General features: G+C 46.7%; 2 pseudogenes; one reads left to right on the forward strand and one right to left on the reverse strand.

The window, feature by feature from the left end:
• The window catches only part of LOC102865396, a 35,413-nt pseudogene that overhangs the window by 5,738 nt on the left and 2,288 nt on the right, over positions 1 to 27,387 (reverse strand).
• Positions 10,189 to 26,300, forward strand: LOC102859685 (annotated as a pseudogene).

Raw genomic sequence — 27,387 nt, forward strand, 5'->3', positions numbered from 1 at the left:
CCTCTTTGTTCTCCCTTCTCTTAGTGGTTTATTCAATATTCTTGCCCAGCACTACAGCTCAAAGTCATCAATTCTCATTTTATCATGACTAGTCCGTGTCCCACTTTTAGTTGCATAGCAAGTAATTGAAAGACTATGGCCTAGATAGAGGGGGAAATGAGCCATGGGGGCAGAGGGACATGAGTGTCTCTCTAAAAAAATACAGAGAGAGTGATCAAATAGCAAAGCTCCCCCCAGCCCCAGAGGAGAAAAAAGATAAAGAGCCCCTAGACCAGCCCATGGGGTTACTACAGCCACAGCAGAAGCAAGAGGTTTGTCTGTTCATTGCTGACTCACAGACTCACAGTTGTTTTACTGAGAAGGGGGTTTATTAGAGAAGTAAGTTGGAGAGTAGAGAAGACAAAGAATATCAGCCAAAGCAAGCTGAGTTTCAGCCCAAATTCCAAGGCACAGAGCCTCAGTTAGTTCAGGCCCTGGTTTCAGTTCACCAGTCAAATCCTAAGCATCCAACAAGATATCCCTCAGAACAATTATAAGTCAGTTTCTCCTTCAGTCATCCAAGAAGAACAGAGAAAATGTGACTGTGGCCTATCTTGCCATAGTTTTTTCCACAGTAGTCCCACAATCTCCACCATCAGGGTCTCACTCTCACTATAGTCTTGTTTCAGGCTCCCTTGAGTGTTGTTGCCACAAGCCTTGCTCTTCTGAAGTCTTGCTGTGTAATATGGGAAGCACTCTTTCTCTTATCCTAGTCCCACAGCTTTTTGTGATTTGCAAGACCAGGTGTCTGCACTTAAGGTAGCTGGAAACCACTGTGGGAACAGTTGGGCAGGCCTTTCTCCTGCAAGGCTACTCTGTGGATTTGTTTCCCAAATTTTGCTCAGCAATTGAGCACATCCCCCAGCACCACCACCAGGCGTCCTGACCCCTCTGTATTTGTATCCATATCTGTATCTGTGGTGACCGCCTGAGACTGTTGGTGTTAACAAGGAAAAAAAGCCTCATTTCCCCTTGGAGCAGCTGGTGGAGTGGAACTGCCAACTTCAGGTCAGAATCCGAGTCTCCTCACCCGGTATTTCACCTGCTTCTCTGGCATTCTACGTGTTTGTATTTATCATGGCCAATATCTATGCCTTTTCCCACCCATAAGATGGGGACAGTGACGCTGGCTCAATAGACACACGTTCTTGTGAGTGAGTCCACCCCTGTATGACACCGTATGTCTAGATCTAATAGTCAAAGTCTAGATCACAGGTCATCCAGCCTTGAGGACCCCTTTCCTTCCCACCATCAGGCCCTTCGCACCTTCACTTCTATCATGTACTATGCAGCTGGCCAAGAGGATCAAGCTCAGGAGAAGCGTGAGGACCATGCTGACACTTCCTGGGGCTGAGAAGAGTGCACTGGAGACTCTACTGCCAAGTCTCTCTGGTGAAGGCATGGTCAGATACCACAGAGCACTCGGGTGGGAACAGACTCCCTTTAAATAGGACCGAGAGTTCAGCAGCCTAGATACCAGACCTTCCCTCAGGCCTGGTGGGTGGGTGGTGAAGGGTTCGGAATGTCCAGAGAAGTAGGACAAAGGCAGGGAAGGGAGATGTTTGGACCCTGGGGCATATATTTCCCAGGAAGGCCAGTCCTTCCATCCTGGCTTCCAGGAGTGAATCTAAGGTGAGGGGAAAGCAAAGGGTCAGAAGAGACAGAGAGGAGAGGGAGGAGAGAGACAGAGAGACACAGCTGCAGAGACAGCTATGTGATTGCTGTTGTTACGTGCCTTAAAGTCAGCTCTGAGTCATAACAGCCTGTGAATAATAGATCTGAACTCTGCCCTACTCTTTCTCATCATCCTCCACAGGAGCCCATTTCTGCAGATACTCTCAGTCCATCTCATATTGAGGGTCTTCCTCTCTTTTGCTGATCCTCTATTTTTCCAAACATGATGTCCTTTTCTAAGAAATAGCCCCTCTATAAACATGTCCATAATACGTGCAATGGTTCATCACCATCATTGACTCCAAAGAGCGCTCAAGCTGCTTCTTCTCCAAGACGTATCTCTGTGTTTTTAGCAGTCCATGGGATGTTCAGCACTCTTCTCCAGCACCACCACACAATTGTATCAATCCTCCTATCATCTTTATTCATTGCCCAGCTCTCAGCTGCATCTCAGGTGATTTAGAAAACTGTGCCTTGGATCAGATGCATCTTAGTTTTTAAATTGTCATCATTGCTCTTCAGGACTTTGAAGACGTCCCTGACATCAGACGCTCTCAATGTTCTATGTCTCCCAATCTCCTGACTGTTGGTACCAAGGGTATTGACTGTGGATCCTAGTAAGATGAAATAGTTGACAGTGTCAGTCTTTTCTCCATCTGTCATGATATTGCCTACTGGTCCAGTAGTGAGGATTTTTATTAAGGTTGAGATGTAATCCATACTGAAGTCTACAGTCTTTGCTCTTTTGCAGCAGGTGCTTCAAGTCCTTCTCACTTTCAGCAATCTAGGTCATGTCATCTGCATAACACAAGTTATTGATGAGTCTTCGCTGATCCTGATGCCACAATCCTCTTCATAGAATCCAGCTTCTGGAATGAAGTACTCAGCATACAGATTGAGTACGTTTGGAGAGATGATAAAGCCCTTATGCACACATTTCCTGATTTTAAAGCATGCAGTGTTCCCTAGCTCTCTTGGACAACAGTTTCTGGTCTAGGAATAGATTTCATATAAACATAATCAAATATTCTGAAATTCCTGGTCTTCCCAATATTAGCCACACTTTCTTATGAGTCACACAATCCATTTCATTTCCATAGTCAATAAAACAAAACAGCCATTCTCCTGGTTGCACCAATGTGTAATAGCAAACGCGATATCTGAGTGCACAGGGGGTTTGGAGCATCTCTGAGGTTGTCAAAACTCCTGACCATCCCTCTATTCCCCACAGGAGGTTGGCAGGGAGCACAGTGTCCTGGTGGCCTTTTCAGGAGTCACTTGCTCTATGCTATTCAGGTGAGTTTAATTGGAATGAGTTCACTACTTGTCTCCTGTTAAGGGGCCGATCTGGCTGTGGGCCACCCCCTGATGTTCGCTGGGTCCTCAGTGTCACCATCTGTATCTGGGGAGTCTGATCTTTAGAGAGTTTTGTGGCTTGTTTAACCTTTCTATATTCATCCCCTGGATAAGCTGGCTGGATCTTAGCTGAGGAACTAGAAGAATGGGGGTCCCAAGGCACGAACCCTCAAGCCCTCTGCTCCCCATTTCTGCAGGGCCTGATGGATGAAGACATGCAGTGAATCCTCAGAAAGATTCTGGGTGAGCTGAAGGCACTGCTCTGGGAACTCTGCTCTAGCACCCCCTCCCCGCGTCTCTGCCCATCTGAGCCCTGAACAGACCAGCTCCACCCAGGCCCCAGGGCTCTGCACTGCTCTTTCACACCTGGGAAAAGGCTGGGCAGACTGCAGAGCCCCTTCCTAGCCATCTTAATCAGACCGCACCCGCACTGGCCCCACCTGACTGGAGCATCTGTGAGCACTCCTTCCCCTCCTCCTGTCTCCAAATGCCAGCCCAGGACTGAAGCATCACTGTGCTCACAGCCAGAAAGCAAAGCATGCGGTCCAACTGCTGGGTACCCCCTGTGGGCAATGGGGAGGGTGTGTATGCAAGGCAGGGTCTGAAGTAGGGTGAGGCTAGGGAGTATGAATTTGCAAAAAACTGAGACTAAACCAGTTGCTGCAACTCACAGTGCCTCTGTGTGCTTCAGAGTAGAACTGGGTACCGTAGAGTTTTCAGTGGATGGTTCTTGTGGTAGTAGGTTGCCACGACTTATTTTCTTTTTTTTTTTTTTTAGTTTAGCATTTTATTTTAAAAAATTTATTAATTTTAATGAACATTTACAGAGATTTTGGATTTCCATTCATTCATTTTTGCACTATTTTCTCTACCTCCCCCCCAGTTCGTTCCTCTTTTTTTTTTCCTTCCACGGTGCTTGTCAAAGCCAGTTCTGATTAATCTCCTTTGTCAGTGTGTCCTTTGCCATTCCCTATCACTCCTCCCTGAGAGAGACTTCACCCTGATTCATAAGGAAAAGGGGACGGCGTATTCTCTTAGCTACTTCCTGCTGAAAAGGGACACTGTAGGTTTCAGGGTGAAGATCTTCTCTCACTACTCTAAAGCAGGCCTTACTTCCAAGGCACTTGAGCACACTTAAATGGTTGCTTGTTTGGCTGGCAGCAGTGCAGGGTGTGTGTGGGGTGTCCAGTTAACACTCTGTCCTTCTGTGGGCACCATGCAGACAGAGCCCAGTCCAGCTGGGTCAGCAGTGACCTGAGCTGTGCACCAGCTGCCGTTGGGCTGATGGCGCCCCCATGTGTGTGAGAGCGGAACTGTGCTCTGTGGGGTTTCTAGTGGCTCAGAGCTTTCAGAAGTGGATTGCCAGGCCTGTCTTCCGAGGCACCTCTGAATGAACACAAAACAACATGGAAAGGTTTAAAGGGGCACTCAAAACTCAGTGATGTCTATAAAATATATTGCCTGGCAATTGGTTAAAAACTCAGGATGAGCCTTTCTACGAAGATGGCGCTTAAAGCGAAGAAGGAAGCCCCTGCCCCTCCCAAAACTGAAGCCAAAGCAAAGGCATTGAAGGCCAAGAAGGCAGTCTTGAAGGGCGTCCACAGCCAAAAAAAAAAAGAAGATCCGCACGTCACCCACGTTCCGGCGGCCTAAGACGCTGAGACTCCGACAGCAGCCCAAATACTCCCAGAAGAGCGCTCCCAGGAGAAACAAGCTTGACCGCTATGCCATCATCAAATTTCCCCTGACCACTGAGTCAGCCATGAAGAAGATAGGAGATAACAACACACTTGTGTTCATTGTGGATGTCAAGGCCAATAAGCACCAAATTAAACAAGCTGTAAAGAAGCTCTATGTCATTGATGTGGCCAAGGTCAACACTTTGATTAGGCCTGATGGAGAGAAGAAGGCCTATGTTCGACTTGCTCCTGATTATGATGCTTTGGATGTTGCCAACAAAATTGGGATCATCTAAACTGAGTCCAGCGGGCTAATTCTAAATGTAATAAAATTTTCTCACCAAAAAAAAAAAAAAAAACTCAGGATGAAGGTGTGAGCATAAAAAGCCACGATGAATAAAATATCCTAATTTTCCAGAAAAGGAGTGTCACGGATTGATTGTGTCCCTGTAAATAAGTGTCAACCTGTCTGCGTGAGGGATCTTGGTGGTTCAGCTGTTATGTAATGGTCACCACCATCTGGCCAATCAGGTGTGAAATGGTTGAGGGTGGGGTGGAACATCCTTAATCCCACACTCCCCTGGGCTGATGGCAGGGGCTTCACTAGAATGTGGCTTGAGATTAGAGAGAACCATGCAGAGAGAGGACATCTGTACCACCAAGAGGAAGGGTCAAGAGGGGAGCCTCTGCTCAGGGGTCCTGTACCGGGAACCTCTAGATCCAGGGGAAAGGTGACATCAAGACATGTGAAAATCTCCCAGGAATCCTCACAGATGCTCACAGCAGACTCCTTCCCTACACCTGAACCCTGACTTCCGGCCTCCGGGCAGCAAGAGAATAAAGTCCTGTGTGTTCCAGCCCTCCATGGGAGACATGTCTGTTACAACGGCCCTGGAGCCCTGACACAGGCTACTACCATTTCCTTGGGGGCACTGTGCTTATTCACCCCACACGGCCCTGAGGCAGCTGACCCCTCAGCCTTCCTGTCCTCCCAACTCCCACCGCAGAAAGCCCCTTGGGGTTCTGACATCTTTCCATTCTAGGTGATAGAAGATATGGCCGTGGGCAGAAATCCAAATGTGTCCAGCTTCTAACTTGCGATTTCCAGGGTGACCAGGGTAAAATCTGCACCACGAAGGCCTTAGCATGTCCTAAGCATCTCCATGCAGGGCGGGGGCTGGGCCCCAGCCAGGAGCCTTCTGCTGATAGCTTGGAGCTCTGACATGGTTGGTCAGGGGTGAGTCCAAGCCCTTAAAAGGGATTCCATGGGGGAATAATATACCCAAGTCCCAAGAAGAAGCCCTGGTGGCGAAGAGCTTCATGTGAGAGCTGCTAACCCAAAGGTCAGGGTTTTGAATCTACTCACTGATCCTTGGCTGACAGATGGACAGTCTCCTCCCAGCAGGGAGGTTACAGCCACAAAATTCCATGAGTCTCCATGAGGAGGAGTCACTGGGTTTGGGGCTAGTGTCTGTGTCCTCCTTGCTCCGTGTGTCATCCTGTCTCTTTGTATCCCTGCCTGTGTCTCCTTCCCTGAGTCTCCTGTGATCTGCCCTGGGTCTCCCACACTCTCCTCCCCTATATCTCCAGCTCTCTCTCTGCTGTCTCTCCTCCCCTTTACTTTCTCTGTTCTACCCTGTCTCTGCATCTGCCTCTATATCTGTAGATCTACCTGTAGATCTCTCTGTATCTCTATATCTCAATCTCTCCATTGGTGTTTCTCTGTATCCGTGTCTCTCCTCTTTGTGACTGTCCTTATGTCTCTCCCTTGTCTCTGATCTGTGTCTGTTTGTATCTGCATAGCTGTTTTGAGATGCAATTCTGAGAGACGCTATCAGAAATACCTTTACTGATCCAGGAAGCATCAAAAGAAAGTGGAAGGATTACACAGGGTCACTGTACAAAAAAGAAATGGGTAACACTAAAACATTTGGAAAAAAAGGCATATGATAAAGAACCAATAATTATGAAGGAAGAAGTTTAAGCTGCATTGGAGGCGCTGGCATAAAACAAATTTCCAGGAATCAGTGGAATATGAACTGAAATGCTTCAAATAATAGATGCAGCCCTGGATGTGCCTGCCAGTCTGTGCCAGGAAATTTGGAGGACAGCTATGTGGCCAACTGACTGGAAGAGATCCGTACTTCTTTCCATTCCGAAGAAAGATGATCCAACAGAATGTGGAAAATACTGAACTCGATCTTTAGTATCACATGAAAACAAAATATTGTTGAAGATCGTCCAAATATGGTTAGAACATTCCATTGACAGAGAACAGACAGAAGTTCAAACTCAGTTGAGAAGAGGCCATGACACCAGAGAGATAATTGTGGCACCAGGTGGACCCTGGTGAAATAAAAACACCAGGAGAATGGCTGCTTGTGGTTTATTGACTTTGTAAAGGAAATTGATTGTGTGGATCATAACAAAGTTTGGCTAACATTAAGAAGAACAGAAATTTTAGAATATTTAATAACGTTTATATGAAATCTATTCCTAGATGAGAACCTATATTCCAAACAGAGCAGGCGAACACTGTGTGCTTTAGAATCAGGAAAGGTGTGCGTAAGCGCAGTATCATCTCTCCAAACCTATTCAATCTATATGATGAGTACATTATTCCAGAAGCTGGACTTAAGACGAGGATTGTGACATCAGGGTCAGATGAAGACTCATCAACAACCTGTGTTATGCAGATGACACTACCTTGCTTGCTGAAAGTGAGAAGAACTGGAAGCACTTGCCACAGAAGATCAAAGACTGCAGACTTCAGTATGGATTGCACCTCAACATTAAGAAAACAAAGATCCTTACTACTGGAACAAAGGCAGATGGAGAAAAGGCTGAAACTGTCAAGTATTTCATCTTGCTCAGATCAACATTCAACATGCATGGTCAAGCAGTCAGAAAATTAGGAGACATAGAGCATTGAGAAAGTCTGTTTTCACAGACTTCTTAAAAGTTCTGAAGAGCAATTACAACAATTTTTTTCTCTTTATTATTTTAGCTTTTTTAAAACATGAAAAGTCATGTTCATGTCCATCATGAACAAAACCTGGAAAAGGCAGAACTAGAAGACATGTGTCAGCCACCAAAGCAAAGCTGTGCTAAAGGTTGCAAACATTTCACTTCTTATATTTTTCCTTTTTTCTGGTGTCTGCTTTCATGTCTTCAGAGCATCACAGGAAACTAAAGCTCATCATGAGTTACAATTTCACTTAGAGTCCCAGCTCGCTGTGTTTGGTAACTTTCCATTCCACATCCAGCTCAGTTAGGAGGAGGTATTACAGGGGGAGGAGCTTGTCCTTGGGGAGGCTGAGCACCAAATCCACCCATCCAACAAACAGAAGGTGACGGATGGATCCGAAGCCTGGCTGACTCCACGCCTGTCCATATATTCCATAGGGCCGCACTCCCCACCCATTTGCTACATACTGTCCATACTGTAGTAGGTTTCCTTACATTTGGCCCCACTGGTCTCACTGGCTATAGTCGACCTGTTGGAAATTTTTAGTCATATCAGATTCTTTACCCCAAGAACATTTAACATCATGTCCTTCAATCATGGTACCATTCACCGACACAGTAGTGTGCGCTGCACTTTCATGAGTAGAAAATCTGACCACTGAATAGCCCTTCACTGGAAAAACTCTCATTTCCATAATTTGTCCAAATGATGAGAATGTCTGTCTCATAAGCTGTTCTGTTAGCCCAGAAGCAATTCCTCCACAGTAGACAGTCCAACTTTTTGGACTTGACAGGTTTCCACAGCTTCAAACCACGACTGTTTAGTGTTGATCTCTTGTGTGCTCTTCGGGGCAGGTGGTTTCCAAGTGGCCCAGTTAGTGCGCATCTGCCGGCCACCCAACCTCTGTCCTCCCATGTGCATGATTGTATTCTCTGCATTCAGTTTGTTATAAAAAGATTCAAAACCATAGTCTTTGGACTTCCCAGTTGCTATGTCTTTACCTACCTGGGCTTCTGATATTTTACCAAAAGGGCCAAACCCTGATTTGATATCGTCTGTCGTTATTTCTGGCCTCAGATCCCCAACAAATACATGGAAGTGGTTGGAAGTGTCTATTTTTCTGACTACTTGGTATTTTTGCCCAGTTTGCTTTGACCTCCTTTCCCCAAAGTCTTTCTCCCTTTCACAGCCTCTAAGGAAGCAGCTGCATCCCTGTGTTCATGAGACTCCACAAAGCCATACGGGTCATTGCTTGTATGATGCAAACAGAAAACCCAACACAAGAGTTGACCCTTCTTCTATCGGCTGCTCTGTTACCATTTTACAGCTTTTGCAGGGTCCAATCTGACTAAATGATTGATGACTTCTGTAACATCTCTGGAGAGGTTTCCTACATAGAGAGGCCAGAGCTGCCGTCTGTCTTCCATTACGGTGGGTGTGACACCGTGATCCCAGGACAAGGGGGAGGCAGGGTTGGAGAGAGAATGGAGTGGAGTAAAGGGGAGGGGGGCTCTGGGCACCCTCTGGGGTCATAGGAAAAGTCAACAAACCCAACTCTCATTCTCAGTCTTCTCCCCCTACCCACTCTGGATGCTGTGCTCATACCAGGAGGAGCTGGAAGAGGAGTCAATGATGTCAGCCTAAAATTAACATGCACCCGATCCAAACTACAGTTTTCCTAATCACGTGCTATGCATCTGAGAGCTGGATACTGAATAAAGACGATAGGAGAATCAGTGCAGTTGACTGGTGGTGCTGGAGAATGAAACATCACATGGACTGTTAAAGAACAAACAGAAAGATCTTGGAGAAGGAGCAGCCTGAGTGCTCTTTGGAGGCAAAGATGGTGACACTTCATTGCACATATTATGGACATGTTGTATGGAGAGGCTATTTCTTGAAAAAAAGATATCATGCTTGGAAAGATAGAGGGTCAGCAAAAGAGAGGAAAACCCTCAATGAGATGGATTGGTACTGTATCCGCAGCAATGGGGTCAAGTGTGTGGTGGATGATGAGAAAGGGTAGGACAGAGTTCAGATCTATTATTCACAGGCTGTTATGAATCAGAGCTGACTCTAAGGCATGTAACAACAGCAATCAATAGCTAGCTGTCTCTATATCTGTGTCTCTCTGTCTCTATCCTCCTCCTCCTCTCTGTCTCTTCTGACCCTTTACCTTTCCCTCCACAGGGTTTCCACCCTGAAAGACAGGATGGAAGGACTGGCCTTGCTGGGAAGTACATGCCTCAGGGTCCCCACGTCTCCCTTTCCGGCCTCTGCCCCACTACCCTGGACATTCTGAATCCTTCTCCACCCACACACCAGGCCTGAGGGAAAGGCTGCTGAACCGTCAGTCCTATTTAAAGGGAGTCAGTTCCCAGCCGAGTGCTCTGTCATATCAGACCCTGCCTATGCCAGAGAGACCTGGCCAGAGAGTCTCCAGAGAGGCACTCCTCCCAAGAAAGCATCAGCATGGTCCCCAAGCTTCTCCTGACCTTGATCCTCTCGGCCAGCTACATGTTCTGCGGTGGAAGTGAAGGTGCAAAGAGTCTGGTGGTGGGAAAGAAAGGGGTCCTCAAGGCTGGGTGACCTAGCAGCTAAATTTTTACTATTAGATGTGGACAATCGGTGTGGGATGGCTTGGACTCACTCACAGAACATGTGTCTATTAAGCCAGTGTCACCGTCCCCATCTTAAGGATGGGAAAAGGCATAGATATTGGCCATGATAAATACAAGCATGTAGAACACCAGAGAAGCATGTGAAATATGGGGTGAGGAGACCGGGTTGAGGGCCTGAAGCTGGCAGTTCACTCCACCAGCTGCTCAGTGGGGAAATGAGGCTGTTTTCTCCCGGTTTAAAATCAACAGCCTTGGACTGTCACCACAGAGACGGATATGGATATAAATTCAAAGAGGTCAGGACACCTGGTAGTGGTGATAGGGGATGTGCTTGGTTGCTGAGCAAAGTTTGAGAAACGAATCCACAAGGTAGCCTTGCAGGAGAAAGACCTGCCCATCTGTTCCCACAGTGGTTTCCAGCTACCTTAACTGCAGATACCTGGTCTTGCAAATTACGAACAGCTGTGGGACTAGGATAAGAGAAAGAGTGCTTCCCATATTACACAGCAAGACTTGAGAAGAGCAAGGCTTGTGGTAACAGCACTTGAGGGAGCCTGAAACAAGACCATAGTGAGAGTGAGACCCTGATGGTGGAGAGATTGTGACATTGCTGTGGAAGAAACTGTGGCAAGATAGGCCACAGTTAAAGGTTTTTTTTTTTCTCTTCTTCTCGGATGCTTGAAGGAGAAGCTGGCTTATAACTGCTCTGAGCCAAATCTTGCTGGATGCTTTGGATTTGACTGTTGAACTGAAACCAGTGCTTGAACTAACTGAGGCTCTGTGCCTTGGAATTTGGGCTGAAACCTCGACTTGCTTTGGGTGATATTCTTATATAAACCCCCTTCTCAGTAAAACAACTGAGTCTGTGAGTCTGTGAGTCTGTGAGTCAGGAGTGAACAGACAAACCTCTTAATGCTGCTGTGGCTGTAGAAACCCAATGGGATTGGTCGAGGGACTCTATTTTCTTTCAGCTCTGGGGCTAGAAGGAGCTGTTGTTCTTCTCAGTCCCGCTGATTTTTTTCAGACATTCATGCCTCATTGACCCCATGGGTCATTTACCCCTCTATCTAATCTAGATCATAGTCTTTGCAATTACTTGCTATGCAACTAAAAGTGGAACACTGACTAGGCATGATGTCCTTGAGCTGTAGTCCTGGGGAAGAGTACTGAATAAACCACTAATGGAAAGGAGAACAAACAGGTTCCTTCTAAAGAGGGTGAAAGCAGGCTGCTCCAGGATTCTGAAGCTTCTTCTGATTAATTTGGACATGTTGCAAGGAGGGACCAGTCCTTGGAGAGGGACACAGGATAGAACAGGGTTTAGGCCTTTTGTATGTAGTGTCGACATGAATTGCTTCAACTCTACATCACATCACAACACAGAGTGATACATGACAGAGACTAGCCATGGAAGCAAGCCTTCAACAAGGAGGATGAGCCACAATAAGTCTTGCTTTTCAAAAAGCCTGTTCCCCAGCCATCTCACTATCTTGCTTCTTCCTTTCTCCTAGTGGATATGAGCCTGCACGTGCAGTGTCGATCCTCCAGGTACCCGATCAGCGTAGATTGCTTCTGGACACAGTCCCCAGGGACAAGACTCACCAAGCGCACTGAATTCATCGCCACATACAGGTCAGAGACTGACAGAGGAGACCAGTCTCCTTGGGGACCCCACAGTTCAGAGAGCAAGCTGGGTTCCAGTGACCCTGGAAGTGCATCAGAAGAAACACCTGGTGATCCACTTCATGACCCATCAACTGCTCAGATCCTTGTGGGGCCTGTTCTGTACTGAAGCACATGTAGTTGACCACTGGTTTTATTCTGAGCTCATAAAGCTTGCCATTGAAGTAACCATGCACAGGTCATTATGTTCCAAAGGACATTTAAATGTATTTCAATAATTTAAAAAGTACTAGCTTGGAGCTCTGGGGGTGTAGTCTGCAAGGAGTTGAACTGCTGACCCAGGGCCATGCCTGTCTGGAAGTTCAAATCCACCAGTCATTCCAAAGGTCCAAGATAAGCAGTCTCCTATGATGAGATTTACAGGCTCAGAGATCTGATGAGGGGCAGGGGCTCCCAATTCTGAATCCTTTCTATCTTCCCAGCAATGAGTTTGATATTTTTTCTTTGTATGTTTTGAATATATCATGTGTCAGGATGCTAACTAAAAGTCATTGGTTCAAGTCCACTAGCTGCTCCAAAAAAGAGAGGTGTGTAGTTTCCTCCCTTAATGATTTATATCTTCAGGTGGTAGACTTGGAACCCATGGAGCAGACAGATGGACAGAATCCTCAAGGATCTCTGAGGGTCAGACGTCAGACCAGGTCTTCCAGGGTCTAAAAGGGACAGAATTAACTCAATAGTGATGACTTTGGGTTAGGAATGGCTAAGAGCCTGTGGAAAAATTTAAATTAGGGAATATGATATGAAATAAGGTCGCACCCAGAGGCACATCTGCATCACAAGTGTTCCATATCCACACCTGAGTGGTGTCTCACGGCAGGGCTAGAGGAGGACACAGAGCCTTGTCCCCATCCCCTGGCATCTCAGACGCCCAGCCCCTCACAATGCCCATCTCCTGCAGGATCGGACAGGAAGACTCTGCAGAGACCAAGACCTGCTTCCAGCCGAGTCCCAGCTCCCGCAGCTGCATCTTGGATGAAATTGTACTGTTATCCAAGGAGCCTCACGTACTCAATGTCACGGCCATCCACCCTGGGGGCGTCACCACCACCCTCTTTCCCTTTGTGCCTGAGGACATCAGTGAGTGGGGGTATGTGGGGTGGGGGTGGAGGCTACTATGGGGTTCTAGTTCCTTTCTCCTCTCTCTGCCTGTCCTCCAATCCTGTCCTCTCTGTAATCTGTACAGATTCTGCACGTTTTACCCCCACTCCTCCTCCACTTGGCCCAGCCCTGGTCTCACAGCCCCTACAAGCTGTTCTCCCTGTGACGGCCAGAGGGTGCCCGTGAGCATGGGAATCTGGCCCAGGTCTCTGCCCACAGCCTTCCAGGGCACCTACCTCCCCTGGGTAAAATGCCAAGTCCTCGTTGTATGCAGGAGACCCACTCAGACTGCTCTGTCCCCTCTCTGCCCTCCTCTTTCCTCTTTTCTCTCCACTCCAGTCACCCTGGCTTCCTCCCTCTCCGTCTAACTAGCCCAGCACATAGTGCAGCAGGGACTTTGCACAGGCTGCTCCTTCTGCCTGGAAGACTTTCCCCACAGATATCGCCTGGTTTCCCCTGAACTTGCTGCAGGTATCTGCTCATGTGCCACCTCCTCCGTGGGGCCTTCTCTGAGTACCTTGCTAAAACTTGCAAAATCTCATCTCTGCTGGTCGGAAAGTAAGATGATGCAAGAGCTTTAGGGAAGAGTTGGCATTTCCTCAGAAGGCTAATTATAGACTTCTGTACAACACTGAAGGAGCCCTGAAGCACAGTGGCTCAAGGAACTGGCTGCTAACCCAACGGTTAGTGGTTTAAACCCACCAACAACGTCCCTGGAAAAAGTGTCTCTCATTTAGATCATCAGATGTCCTTATTTGCTGTTTAGTCAGCCTTAATGCAGAGACCCCATGTACGACTGAGCGACACTGTGGCTGGTCCTGATCCAGCCCCACAGCCACCGCTGTGCTTCACCCCATTGTCACAGTCATCCATCACTCATTCCAACCCACCTCGCTAAGGGGTTTCCTCCCTTTTGCTGACCAACTGTTTTTACAAGGGTGGTGTCCTTCCCAATGGACTTGCCCTGGTTGATAACACAACAAAAGTCTGTGAGATGAAGTCTCCTGCCATCTTTGCTCTAAGGCACACCCTGACTTCACTTCCTCCAAGAGAGATCTATCTGTTCCGTCTGGCAGTCGATGGTGCATTCAATATTCTTCATTAATCCCATAATTCAAAGACATCAATTTCCCTGATCTTCCTTATTTTCTTACATTCTCATGCATTTGCAGGCATTGAAAATACATTGGTTTTTGCTAGGTAGGTGCACCTTAGTCTGTGAGGTGGCATCGTTGCTCAGCCATACAAACCCTAAGCCTCAGTTCTCTTCCATCTTAAAGTTCTGTCAGAACAGATTCACTGGAGGTGGTAATATAACACTGAAACAGGGTCACACACAAGTATGAACCTGAGTGTTCATAGCAACATCGTTATCGGACGATGGAGAATCACGATGTGTCCAGCTGCCCCGTGGACTGTTTCTCAGTCGTGCAGAGGGTGGAAGCTCTGCAACACTCTGCTCCGTGGATGAGGAGGAGAAGGAGCAGGTGGTCACAAAGGACCACATGTTAAGTCCATTTTCTCACAGCGTCGAGAACAGGCAAACCCATAGAGTGATTAGTAGCTGCCTGGGGCTTAGGGCAATGGAGAGTGAGGAGTGGCTGCTGGAGGGTCTGCATTTCCTGTGGGGCTGAGAAAATGTTCTAGAATTTGACTGGGGATGTTTGCACAACCTGGTGAATTAACATAATACCCTGATTTTTATGCTACAAAAAGGTAACTTTTGGACAAGTAGAGAGGGGACTCAGTGTCCCTACAGCCTGCCAGAGGGTGACTGTGAGTGTGGGAAGGAGGATGGGTGACAGCTTTTTAAAAAATTACATTTTAAAATATAAGTTGTTTTTAAAATGACAACCCACTTCCAAACTTTGCTGCCGGCTCTGTGTGAGCTGCTGTATCCTCTCCTGTTCCTCACCGTCTCTTTGACGACTAGAAGCTCCAGGAGGACAGAACTGGGGTGGTTTCTGTCTTAGTTCTTTCTGGTGTGGGATAGCACTGGGCACTCAGGGGGTGATCAATACATATTTGTTGGTTGAACAATGAATGAATGCCTTCTGCTTGTCCATCAGTCAAACCGGACCCTCCCGTGATTGTCGATGTGAGACCCGTCTCTGAGAATCATCTACAGGTGAAGTTGTCTCCCCCCTTGTCATGGCCCCTCCCACACAAGTTGGGACTCAAATACCAGCTTCGCTACAAGCCCTGCAAATCTAAGCGCTTCCGGCAGGTGAGGAGCACGAGAGGGAGGGCAGAAAGGTGCCTGGAGTGGTACCGGGTATGACCAGCCCTGGTAGATGGGACGCCACATGCAAACTGTGGAGGGTCAGCAGGCTTGTGCGCACTTTGGGGTGACTGGTGTGTAATATAAAGTTAGTCCGCAATTTCACCCCCAGCAGTCCACCCATGAGATGAAAATGCACATCCACAGATAGGTGTCCCCTGCGGCTCTCTTTGCGAGAGCCAGGAGGAGGACCTGCCCAGGGTCCATCAGCAGCTGGCCTGTCTGCACAAGAAACATGAAGGCCACTGGCTGCAATTTTTTATGCCACCGCAACAGTGTCAACTCATCATGACCTTGTTTGTGCCCTCCCTGTGTCGCCCTCACTGGCATCCCTGTGCTTGAACTCACTGGTCAGTTACGGTGTCGTCCACATCACTGCAGCTCTTTCTCTTTCTTATGTTACTGTCGGGGATTGGCTCTGACCCTGGCCCTGTCCAGGTCTGCACCCTCTTTACACCCTGCTCTGTGCCCGCATCCTGACAGTCACCTTGTTGATCCATCTCTCTGAGCAACTCCAGTCTCACTGACTGACTTTTCTTCAACGAGCATGAAGTCTTCCTCCAGGGCCTGGCCCCTCCCCATAACATCCTCAAAGTAGTTCTACTCCCAGGAGTGTGCTCAGAATAACTGAAGAAATCAGACACAAGCACATGTGTGTTCAAAAGAGCACGAGTCACGGTGGCTAAGATGTGGAAACAACCTGTTGTCCATTCACCAGGGAGTGGTTTTACACAGAGCACTCCATTTATACAGAGGATTGCTCTCCAGCCATGAAAAGAAATGAGGTCCTGATATATGCTGGGGCCTGAGACATGATGCCAAGTGAAAACAGCCAGGCACAGAAGAGGGATGGCATGCTCTATGAGTCCATTTGTGTGAAACATCCAGAGTAGGTAAGCACATAGAAACAGGAGACAGATTAAAGGAATAGAGCGCAAGGATGTTACTTTGAAGACTAAGATGGGCCAGACAAAAACCATGGGACTTCAACTGCCCCCTACGCATGTGAAAGCTGGACAATGAAATAGGAAGACTAAAGAATCTACACCTTTTAACTGCAGTGCTGGTGAAGAATACTGAATACAACATTGGGGTGACCAAAACATGAACACAACTGCAGCTCAAATTTCCCTTAGAAGAAAGGATGGTGAGATTTCACGTAACACACCTCGGGCATGGAATCATGAAGGGCCACTCCCTAGACAAGCCCACCATAAGTGAAAAGCAGAAGATTAGCAAAAAAGAGGAAGACCCTCATTGACATGGTTTGACACGGTGGGTGCTGCAATGGGTTCAAGTACAGGTGAGATGTGCGGATGAAGGCGGACACTGGAGGGTGAATAGGTAAAAAAGGGAAGGTACCGGAGGGTGTGTGTGTGTGTGTGTGTGTGTGTGTGTGTGTGTGTGTAATGCTGGTTGGAATGAGGCCAGATGCCATAGAGGGAGGGGAGGACAGAAGGCTGTGTCTCATGCTCTGCTGTCAGAGTCACCCATCCCCTCTCTGTTCTCAGGTGGGCCCCACTGAAGACACCACCTTAAGGATCAAGGTGGTGCACCATAAGGGCAACTACTGCATCCAGGTCAACGCTCAGCATCGCTTGGGCTATGGGCAGCCAAGCGAATGGAGTCCTACTACCGTTTTCCCCATCACTCTATTCAACTAGTGGTGTCCTTCCTGGCAGCATCCCCACAGAGGTGCTCGTGAGAACATGCTGTCCCGGATTCAAGTCCCTGACTTTGCTGCTGTGTTGCTGGGCTACCTCAGACCAGTGATTTTAACCCATTTGAACCTTAGTTTTCTCTTCTTTGAAAAGGGGATGTTTTCCCTCTTTGTCCCAAAATGTTGGAGAGTGAAATGTGAATATGAGAATCTATGTCACTTTATTTAAAAAAAAAATCTTATTGAAATCCAGAGTCTTCCTCCTTTCATTCAGTGGACACAACTGAGAATCCACTGGTCTCTAAGACCTGGGCTCTGTACTCTGGAAACTGAGATGACAGGGGCAAACCAGACAAAGACACAGCCAATCACTGTTTTCCTGGGGTTAGTGCTGACCATAAGGGTTGGGGAGTCGGACTTGGAAGGTTTCTCTGAGGAGAATGTGGAGCAGCAAGGCCTTGAAGATCAGAAAATTTCCAAGGGCTTGTCTGCATTTCATTTATGTCCAACTCAAAGATAGGCCAGGCGTAAGTATCCATCTTGGCCAGTAGAATAATGCCCTCAAAGATGTCCTAGTCATAATCTCCAGAACCTGCATGCAAGGCAAAAGGGACTCTGATAATGTAATTAAAGTGAGGTTCTTGGTACAGGAGGTATTCTGGATTGTTGAGTTTTATAATTACAAGTGCTCTGATAATAGGGAGACAAGACATTTTGTCATAGATTGAATTGTATCCCCCCCCCAAATACATTTCAACGTCAGTGGACTGAGATTTCCAGTGGTGTAGCAGCTAAATAATGCTGCAGTCATCTCCTTTGAGGAGCTCATTTGATCCCCAGTGTAAAAGGACTGGGGTGAGATGCAGCCCCCTCACTCACATCACAGCCTTCTAAGGGGCGCTTGTCTGGATGTGGTCTGTGTTGCTTCTTATTTAACATGAGATTAAAGGAGAGGGAAGAGAGCAGAGAAGGAGAACCCACCAGATAGAAGAGTTGGGAGCAGAGTGCATCTTTGTACTAGGAGTCCCTGTGCTGAGAACCTTCTAGACCCAAGGGGAAGAGTGATGTTATGTCACATGGATCTGCAAGGGATGCTGAGTCTATAGATGTTGAAAGAGACAAGGACGTCCCCTAAGGCTGCTGGAGAGAGAAAGCCTTCCCTCGAGTCAGTGCCCTGGATACAGAGTGAGTCAAAGCAGGAAATGTGAGCAAGGACTCAGAGCCGAGAACCATGTAGAACCATAAGCCAAGGAAATCAGGAGCTCTCTAGACAGTAGAAAACACAAGGACATCTATCCATCGTGCAGCCACTAAAAGAATAAAACTCCAGCTATCTATTTCAGGCTTCTGACCTCTGAGTTTATAAGACTGAGGTTTTGGTTTCTGTGAAGCCACTACATTTTTGGCCATTTGTTACAAAGGCAGTAGGCAGCTCATACACTGTGTAACACAGGACCCTGCCCAGCACTTCCTGTACATTGGCTTCATTTATTATCTAGAGTAGTTGTTGTTGTATTTTCAGTTGCTATTGTGACAATTTCAACTCTTAACATTCCATTTGACACAGGTTTTCTTAGCTACAATTAATGTATTCATTAGAAAGATCTTCTTTAATGATATAAATGGCTACTTTATACATGGATGTTGCTGGGTGGAATACACAGGAATGAAGTAGATTACTTCTTTGGAAGGAGATAATGGAGAAAAGTTCCTGTAAGAAGGACATAAGTGAAGGAGCCAGAAGGACTAATAAAGAAACAGTTTGCACACAGCTGTCTCTTTGGCCTTCCTCAATCCAGATGGGGTGTGGAAGAGAAATGTGTCCTTGATTTTGCATACAAATCAGGACCTTGGGCGCTTGCATTCGAGGTCCAAGAAGAAACCTCTTTCCAAGGCATAGTCTTATCCCTTCTGGTAAACAGAGATGGAAGCAAGAAAGATTCCGTGAGAATATTCTGTGCTAAGCAAGTCTAAACAAGTCTAGTTTCTGGTATATAAGTTTTCCCCAAAATCATGAGTGACTGCACGTAGACTGTTTTTGGATGATGATAAAATAATAAACAAGCCAGGCCTGAGGGTTTGCAGTTCTAGTCCTGTCTGAGTGAATGTGTGTTTCTTTGCTGCAATCCTGTCTTATCTTCTGTGTGTGTCTGTCTCTTTATGTTCATTTCTCCCAGGAGAAAAGGTTGTGGATTGCAACACATCAGAATGTTCTTTAAAAAGAAGGGTCATGAGACTTCATTCATAAACATTTGTACACGTGATCAGGAGGGACCAGTGCCTAGAGAAAGACATCATGCTTGGTTATATAGAGGAAGAAGCTCAGCGAGGCAGAGCGAAGCAGTCTAGGCGTCAATGGGCTAGAAAAGCTACAACTGTGAGGATGGCGCAGGACCTGCCAGTACAGCTGATAAAGAGCTGCACTTAAAGAGTGTAAACTGATTCAGAGGAACCTAACAACAAGAATTGTTACAGAAGTGTGCCCCAGGTCTTTCTCCCTCAGAACAGTCAACCTTCTGTTTAGACCACTGTACTATTTACTATCCACTGAAAAGATTGTAACAAGACCTGGTGGTGTAATGCAATAGGGTAGAGCTATTAATTAAAAGGTCAGTCTTTTGAAACCACTAGCTACTCTGTGGGTGAATGACGGGGCAGATTCCTCCTAATAACGTGCCCAGAGAGACGAAGCTTCATCATCCTTGCCTCTAAGGAATACCCTGTTTTCCCTTTCTCCAGAACGTGTTTGTTCTTTCAGGAATCCATGGAATATTCAGAACTCTTCTCCAACATCACAATGCAACACATCAATTCTTCCATCATCTTTATTCATTGTTTGATTTTCATATGCATGGCAAATAACGAAAAAGATAATGGTTTAATCCATGCACCGCAGTCTTTAAACTGGCATCTTTGCTGTATCAGAAGACAATATCAAAGGCCTCCGATAGCACCTTTTCACAATGCAGCATGACTTGTGATTTCTTGACTGTTGGTACCAAGGGTGTTGATTATAGATTCAAACAAGGCTAAATCATTCACAACTTCAATCTTTTCTACATCACAAACGGAAGAAATATGATAGATGATGAAGAGAATGAGTATGTTCACAACTTTAGTTTACTTCGCTTGACAATAAACACTCTGGATACCAGCAGCGAGGAAATAAAAAGATGAATTGCACTGGGAGTCTGATGTCAGGGACCTCTCTGGAATACTAAAGACCAACGACTCAGTCTGGAAACTAAGTTGCGCCTGATCCAGGCCTTAGTCTTCACAATTACTTGCTATACTCGGAAAGCTGGACAATGACTAGAGATGGCAGAAAGAGAATTGATGCCTTTGAGCTGTGGTGCTGGAGAAGAGTACTGAATACAGCATGGACTGCCAGAAGAACAAACAAGTTCATCCTGGAGAGGCTTGAATCAGGCTGCTCCTCGGAGGCAAGAATTTCGAGGCTTCGCTTGACATTTTTGGAGGCATGTTCCAAGGACGGAACAGTCCTTGGAGAGGGACATCATGCTTAAGAGTATTAAGGGGCAGGCTAGAGAGGAAGACCCTTGATGAGATGGATTGATTTAGTGACTGAGGTAAGGGGGATAGGTGTGTCAGAGACAAAAATGTTGCTACAGGGTAGAGTAGGGTTTAGGACTATTGTACAAAGGTCGCTGTGAGTCGCAAACGACTCGACAGCATATAATAACAACAACAACAACTAAAATACTCAGAGTCTGTTGTTTTGTGTGATGCTTTTTGTGGTCTCTTTATGAATCCATACAATCTTCTTCCATTAGGTCTCTGTGAGACAGGGGCCAGGTCCCCTCGGTTGTCACATGTCATGGTCTGGTTTCTGGTTCTGATATGTTGCTCAACACATATTGTGTCTGCTGGTCAATTCCAGCCCATGAAGTACTTTTTGGCCCTGACGGTAAAACTTAAAAACCTTATTTTTTTAAAAATTGTCTCTTTAAAACAAACAAAAAACAAACCTAAAGGAACCCAAATGACTTTTCTCTTCATCTGTGGACATCTGGAGCTCTTGTCAAGAAAGTGTATTGTCTGCTGTTTCCACTCACGTGTGCCAACAACGAGGATGTGGAGCCTGGTGTGCAGTGGGTAAGCAACTGTCTGCTGACCATAAGGCTAGCAGTTCAAAGCCACCGAGCAGCTCCAGATGGACAGCCCAAGCGGTCTGTTCCAGTAGTGACTACAGTCTAGAAAGCTGTTTGGGGACAGTTCTGTCCTGTCCCATGGAGCTGCTGGGGGTCAGCTTGACAACACACACCCCGTGGAGGTCAGTGGTCCTCAGTTTTCTCACAAGCATTAAAGGGGCTGCTTATCAGAAGCTTTTGGGGCTGTGTCTACTGTGGCCTTGTTGCTGTCTGCACTGTCCAGAAAGAACCTACTGTGGGAGAGCTTCAGAGGCTGTAAATCATCCATCTCTGGCTGGAAATTGCCCATCTCTCTTCCACGGAGCAGCTGGTAGATTTCAACTCCCTTCCTTTTGGTTAACAGAGTAACTCCTTACGCAGTAAGCTACCCTACCTCCCTGATACAGAAAAATCAGCTAAAAATCTTACCTTGTTCTTGTCACAGCTGACTTTCCAGTGGATTACCAGAGGCTGTAATATTTAAACTAAAACCAAAGCTAAGACATCATGTCCCCTCAGGTGGGAGGCTGGGCAGAATCTCTGTTTGCAGAGGGTGCTCAGTCCTGTCTGGACTCTGACCTCAGCCGTGGCCCTGCTGTCACTATGCTGGAGAAACCACAGCTGGTGGATTTGAACTGCTGCCTTTGGGTTCGCAGTGCAGTTCCTTCCCCTCAGCGCCACTGTAGCCCCGTTGGTATACCACAAATGCTTGATAAATTCTAGTCACGTTGACTGATTCCTCAGGAACATCCTCTTTTGACTAATTAAATTCTTGCCACATTCCCAGAACTTGCCACCTAACCTAATGGTCTTTATTTTATTTTCCTAGACTTACCTTCCTTGACAGAGTTTCTTTTGGGGGCAAAAGAAAAGTTACTTCCAAGGCACTTGAGCACATTTGAATGGTTCCTTGTTTGGCTGGCAGCAGTGCAGGGTGTATGTGAGGTGTTCACCTAAAACTCCATCCTTCTGTGGGCACATGCAGACAGATCTGGGTCCTCCTGGGTCCAGCTGGGTCAGTGGTGGCCAGAGCTGTGCACCAAATGCCGTTGGGTCGATGGAAGCCATGTGTGTGAGAGCAGCACTGTGCTCCATGGGGTTTTCAGTGGCTCAGAGCTTTCAGAAGTGGATTGCCAGGCCTGTCTTCAGAGGCAGCTATGAGAGAACACAAAACAGCATGGAAAGTATTAAAGGGACACTCAAACCTTGGTCATGTTGATAAACTATATTGCCAGGCAATTGGTTAAAAAATCAAGATGAAGGTGGGAGAAGAAAAAGCCACAATGAAGAAAATATCATCGTTTTCCAGAAAGATAGTGTCACGGATTGATTGTGTCCCTGGAAATACGTGTCGGCCTGTCTGAGTGAAGAGTTTTGGTGGTTCGGCTGTTATGTAATGGCCACGGCAATCTGGTCAAGCATGTGTGAAAAGATTAAGGGTGGGTTGGAACATCCTTAATCCCACACTCCCCTGGGCTGATGGCAGGGGCTTCCCTGGGATGTGGCCTGAGATTAGAGAGAATCATGCAGAGAGGGGGCACCTGTCCCACCAAGGAGGAAGGACCCTGTACCAGGAACTTCTAGATCCAGGGGGAAAGTGACATCAAAAAACGTGGAAATCTCCCAGAAATGCTCAAAGATGCTGAGAGCAGACTTCCTCCCCTAGACGTTAACCCTGACTTCTGGCCTCCCGGCAGCGAGAAAATAAACTCCTGTGTGTTCCAGCCCTCCACGGATGGCGTATCTGTTACAGCGGCTCTGGAGCCCTGACACAGGCTACTACCATTTCCATGAGGGCACTGTGCTTACTCACCCCACAAGGCACTGACTACAGCTGACCCTCAGCCTTCCTCCCAACTCCCACCACAGAAAGCCCCTGTGGGTTCTGGCATTTTTCCACTTTAGGTGATGGGAGCCACGGCCGTGGGCAGAAATCCACATGTGTCCAGCTTCTAATTTGCAATTTCCAGGGTGACCAGGGTAAACTCTGCACCACGAAGGCCTTAGCATGTCCTAGGCATCCCCATGCAGGCGGAGGCTGCCCCCCAGCCAAGAGGCTTCTCCTGATAGCCTGGAGCTCTGACATGGCTGCTCAGTGGTGGGTCTGCCCCCTTAAAGGGGATTCCATGGGTGACCAATGAAACCACATCCCAAGAAGAAGCCCTGGTGGCGAAGAGCCTCATGCGAGAGCAGGTAACCCCAAGGTCGGGAGTTTGAATCTACCAGCTGATCCTTGACTTACAGATGGATGGTCTCCTCCCAGCAGAGAGGTTACAGCCACAAAATTCCATGAGTCTCCATGAGGAGGAGTCACTGGGTTTGGGGCTGGTGTCTGCATCCCCCTTGCTCCGTATGTCATCCTGTCTCTCTATATCCCTGCCTGTGTCTCCTTCCTTGAGTGTCTCCTGTGATCTGCCCTGGGTCTCTGACTCTCTTCTCCCCTTGTATCTCCATCTCTCTCTCTGCTGTATCTCTCCTCCCCCTTGCTTTCTCTGTCTCTATCCTGTCTCTTCATCTATGTCTTCCTCTAGATCTATAGATCTATCTGTAGATCTCTCTGTATCTCTATATCCCAGTCTTTCCATTTGTGTCTCTCTGTATCCATGTCTGTCTGTCCCTCCTCTGTGACTGTCCTTACATCTCTCCTTTGTCTCTGATCTGTGTTGTTTTGTATCTGCAGGGCTGTTTTGAGTTGCAGTTCTGAGAGACGCTATCGGAAAAACTTTGAATGATCCAGGAAGCATCAAAAGAAGGTGGAAGGGAAACACGGGGTCACTATACAAAGAAATAAATGGGCAACACTAAAAATTTGAGAAAACAGCATGACACCTTGAGAGTCAGGCCTAGGCCACCTGCGGCTGAGAAGGGCACACTGAAGACTCTCTGGCCAGGCCTCTCCGTTGAGCACAATGGTCAGATACTGCAAAACACCCACCTGGAAACTGGCTCTGTCTAAATAATGCTGAGGGTCCAGCAGCCCAGGATCTAACCCCTACTTGGGCCCCAGTGGCTTTGTGAGGAGGGGCTGGAATGTCCAGGGCGGCAGAGTGGAGGCCGGGAATGGAGAATTGAGGAACATGTGCCTCCCCAGCAAGGCAAGTCTTCCTTCCTTCCTTCCTTCCTTCCTTCCTTCCTTCCTTCCTTCCTTCCTTCCTTCCTTCCTTCTTTCCTTCCTTCCTTCCTGAAACACTGGGAAGGGAAAGGCAAAGGGTCAGGAGAGACAGAGATGATGGAGGAGAGACAGAGACACAGCTACAGAGACAGCTATGCAATTGCTGATGCAAAGTGTCTTAGAGTCAGCTCTGCGTCATAACAGCCTGTGAATAACAGATCTGAACTCTGTGCTACCCTTTCTCATCATCCTCCACACAGGAGCCCATAACTGCAGATACTGTATCTGTCCTTCCCATTGAGGGTCTTCCTCTCTTTTGCTGACCCTCTACATTTCCAAGCATGATGTCCCTTCCCAAGGAATAGCCTTTCCTCAGAACATGTCCAAAATCTGTGCCATGATCGTTACCATTTTTGCCACCAATGAACACTCAGGCTGTCCCTTCTCCAAGACCTCTCTGTTTGTTCTTTAACAGTTTATGAGATGCTCTATTCTCTAACACCACAGTCAATTGCAGCAATTCTCCTGTCATCTTTATTCATTGTCCAGCTCTTAGATGCATAGTACGTGATTGAGAAACCTCTGATCTGGATCAGATCTTTAAATTTACATCATTGACTCCTCTTACTGCTTTTCCTGGTGGGAGCACAGCGTCCGGAGCAGGATAGTGGAAAATGACGGAGAATCAGGTTCAGTGCCTTTATCTCTGACTCCAGCCGGCGTCCAGAGCCTCCTTCCCCTTCCACTCTCCGACCCTGCCCTCCCCCTTGTCCTGGGATCACAGCGTCACACCCACCATAATGGAACACAAAGGGTCCCCTGGACTCTCTATGTAACAGGAAACTTCTCCGGAGATGTTACAGAAGTCCTCATTCTTCAGTCACTTAGATTGAACCCTGCAAAAGATATAAAGTGGTAACAGAGCAGCCTGACAGCAGAAGGGTCAACTATTGTGTTGGGTTTTCTGTTTGTAGCATACAAGCAATGACCGGTATGACTTTGTGGCGTCTCATGAACACAGGGATGCAGCTGCTTGCTTCCTTAGCGGCTGTGAATGAGAGAAATATTTGGGGAAAGGAGGTCAAAGCAAACTGGGCAACAACAACTAGCCAGAAAAAAAAAGTTACTCCCAACCACTTCAATGTATTTGTTGGGGATCTGAGCCTAGAAATAATGTCAGAAGATATCAAATCAGCATTTGCCCCTTTTGGTAAAATATCAGATGCCCGGGTAGTTAAAGACATGGAAACTGGGAAGTCCAAAGACCACGGTTTTGTATCTTTTTATAACAAACTAGATACAGAGAATGCAATCGTGCACATAGGAGGCCAGTGACTAGGTGGCCGGCAGATACGCACTAACTGGGCCACTCGGAAACCGCCTGCCCCGAAGAGCACGCAAGAGAACAACACTAAACAGTCGTGGTTTGAAGCTGTGGAAACCAGTCAAGACCAAAAACTTGGACTGTCTACTGTGGAGGAATTGCTTCTGGGATAACAGATCAGCTTATAAGACAAACATTCTCACCATTTGGACAAATTATGGAAATGAGAGTTTTTCCAGAGAAGGGCTATTCAGTGGTCAGATTTTCTACACATGAAAGTGCAGCCCACACTGTCCTGTCAGTGAATTGTACTGCGATTGAAGGACATAATGTTAGATGCTATTGGGGTGAAGAATCTCCTGATATGACTAAAAATTTCCAACAGGTCAACTATAGCCAGTGGGGCCAGTGGAGCCAATTGTAAGGAAACCCACCACAGTATGGACAGTATGTAGCAAATGGGTGGCGAGTGCGGCCCTATGGAGTATATGGACATGTGAAGAGTCAGCCAGGCTTCAGATCCATCCATCACCTTCTGCTTGTTGGATGGGTGGATTTGGTGCTCAGCCTACCCAAGGACAAGCTTCTCCCCCTGTAATACGTCCTCCTAACTGAGCTGGATGTGGAATGGAAAGTTACCAAACACAGTGAGCTGGGACTCTAAGCGAAACTGTAACTCAGGATAGGCTTCAGTTCCCTGTGATGTTCTGAAGACATGAAAGCAGACACCAGAAAAAAAAGGAAAATATTTATTTTAAAAAGTGAAATGTTTGGAACCTTTAGCACAGATTTGCTTTGGTGATGGACACACTTCTTCTAGTTCTGCTTTTCTAAGTTGTTTTGCATGATGGTATGAACATGATTTTTGCTTGTGTACAAAAATTAAAAGTCAATTAAGACAAAAAGAAATTGACATTATTGTTCTTCGGAACTTTGAAGAGGTCTCTGAAAGCAGACATTCTCAATGCTCTTTGTCTCCCAATTTCCTGACTCCTGGGACCAAGGGTGTTGACTGTGGATCCAAGTAAGAGGAAATAGTTGACAGTTTCAGTCTTCTCTCCATCTGTCATGATATTGCCTATTGGTTCAGTAGGGAGGATCTTAGTTTTCTTAAGGTTGAAATGTAATCCATACTGAAGTCTACAGTCTTTGATCTTCTGCAGCAAGTACTTCAAGTCTTTCTCACTTTCAGTAGCAAGGTGGTGTCATCTGCATAACACAGGGTGTTGATGAGTCTTCATCTGATCCTGATGTCACAATCCTCTTCATAGAGTCCAGCTTCTGGAAAAACGTACTCAGCATACAATCTGAATAGGTTTGGAGAGATGATACAGCCTCTACGCACACCTTTCCTGATTCTAAAGCATGCAGTGTTCTCGTGCTCTGTTTGGACAACAGCTTTTCATCTAGGAATAGATTTCATATAAATGTTATAAAATATTTTGAAATTTCTGCTTTCTCAATGTTAGCCACACTTTGTTATGATCCACACAGTCAATTGGCTTTACCTAGCCAATAAAACACAAGCAGCCATTCTCCTTTTGTTTTTTATTTCACCAGGATCCACCTGGTGCCACAATGATCTCCCTGGTGTCATGGCTTCTTCTCAACCGAGTTTGAACTACTCCCCATTCTCTGTCAATGGAATGTTCTAACCATATTTGAAAGATCTTCAACAATATTTTGCTTTCATGTGATATTAATGATCTAGTTCAGTGATTTCCACATTCTATTGGAT

This window comes from Elephantulus edwardii, unplaced genomic scaffold (genome assembly GCF_000299155.1).
Source record: "Elephantulus edwardii isolate Elephantulus edwardi_28Jun2011 unplaced genomic scaffold, EleEdw1.0 scaffold00374, whole genome shotgun sequence".
Classification (NCBI taxonomy): Eukaryota; Metazoa; Chordata; class Mammalia; order Macroscelidea; family Macroscelididae; genus Elephantulus; species Elephantulus edwardii.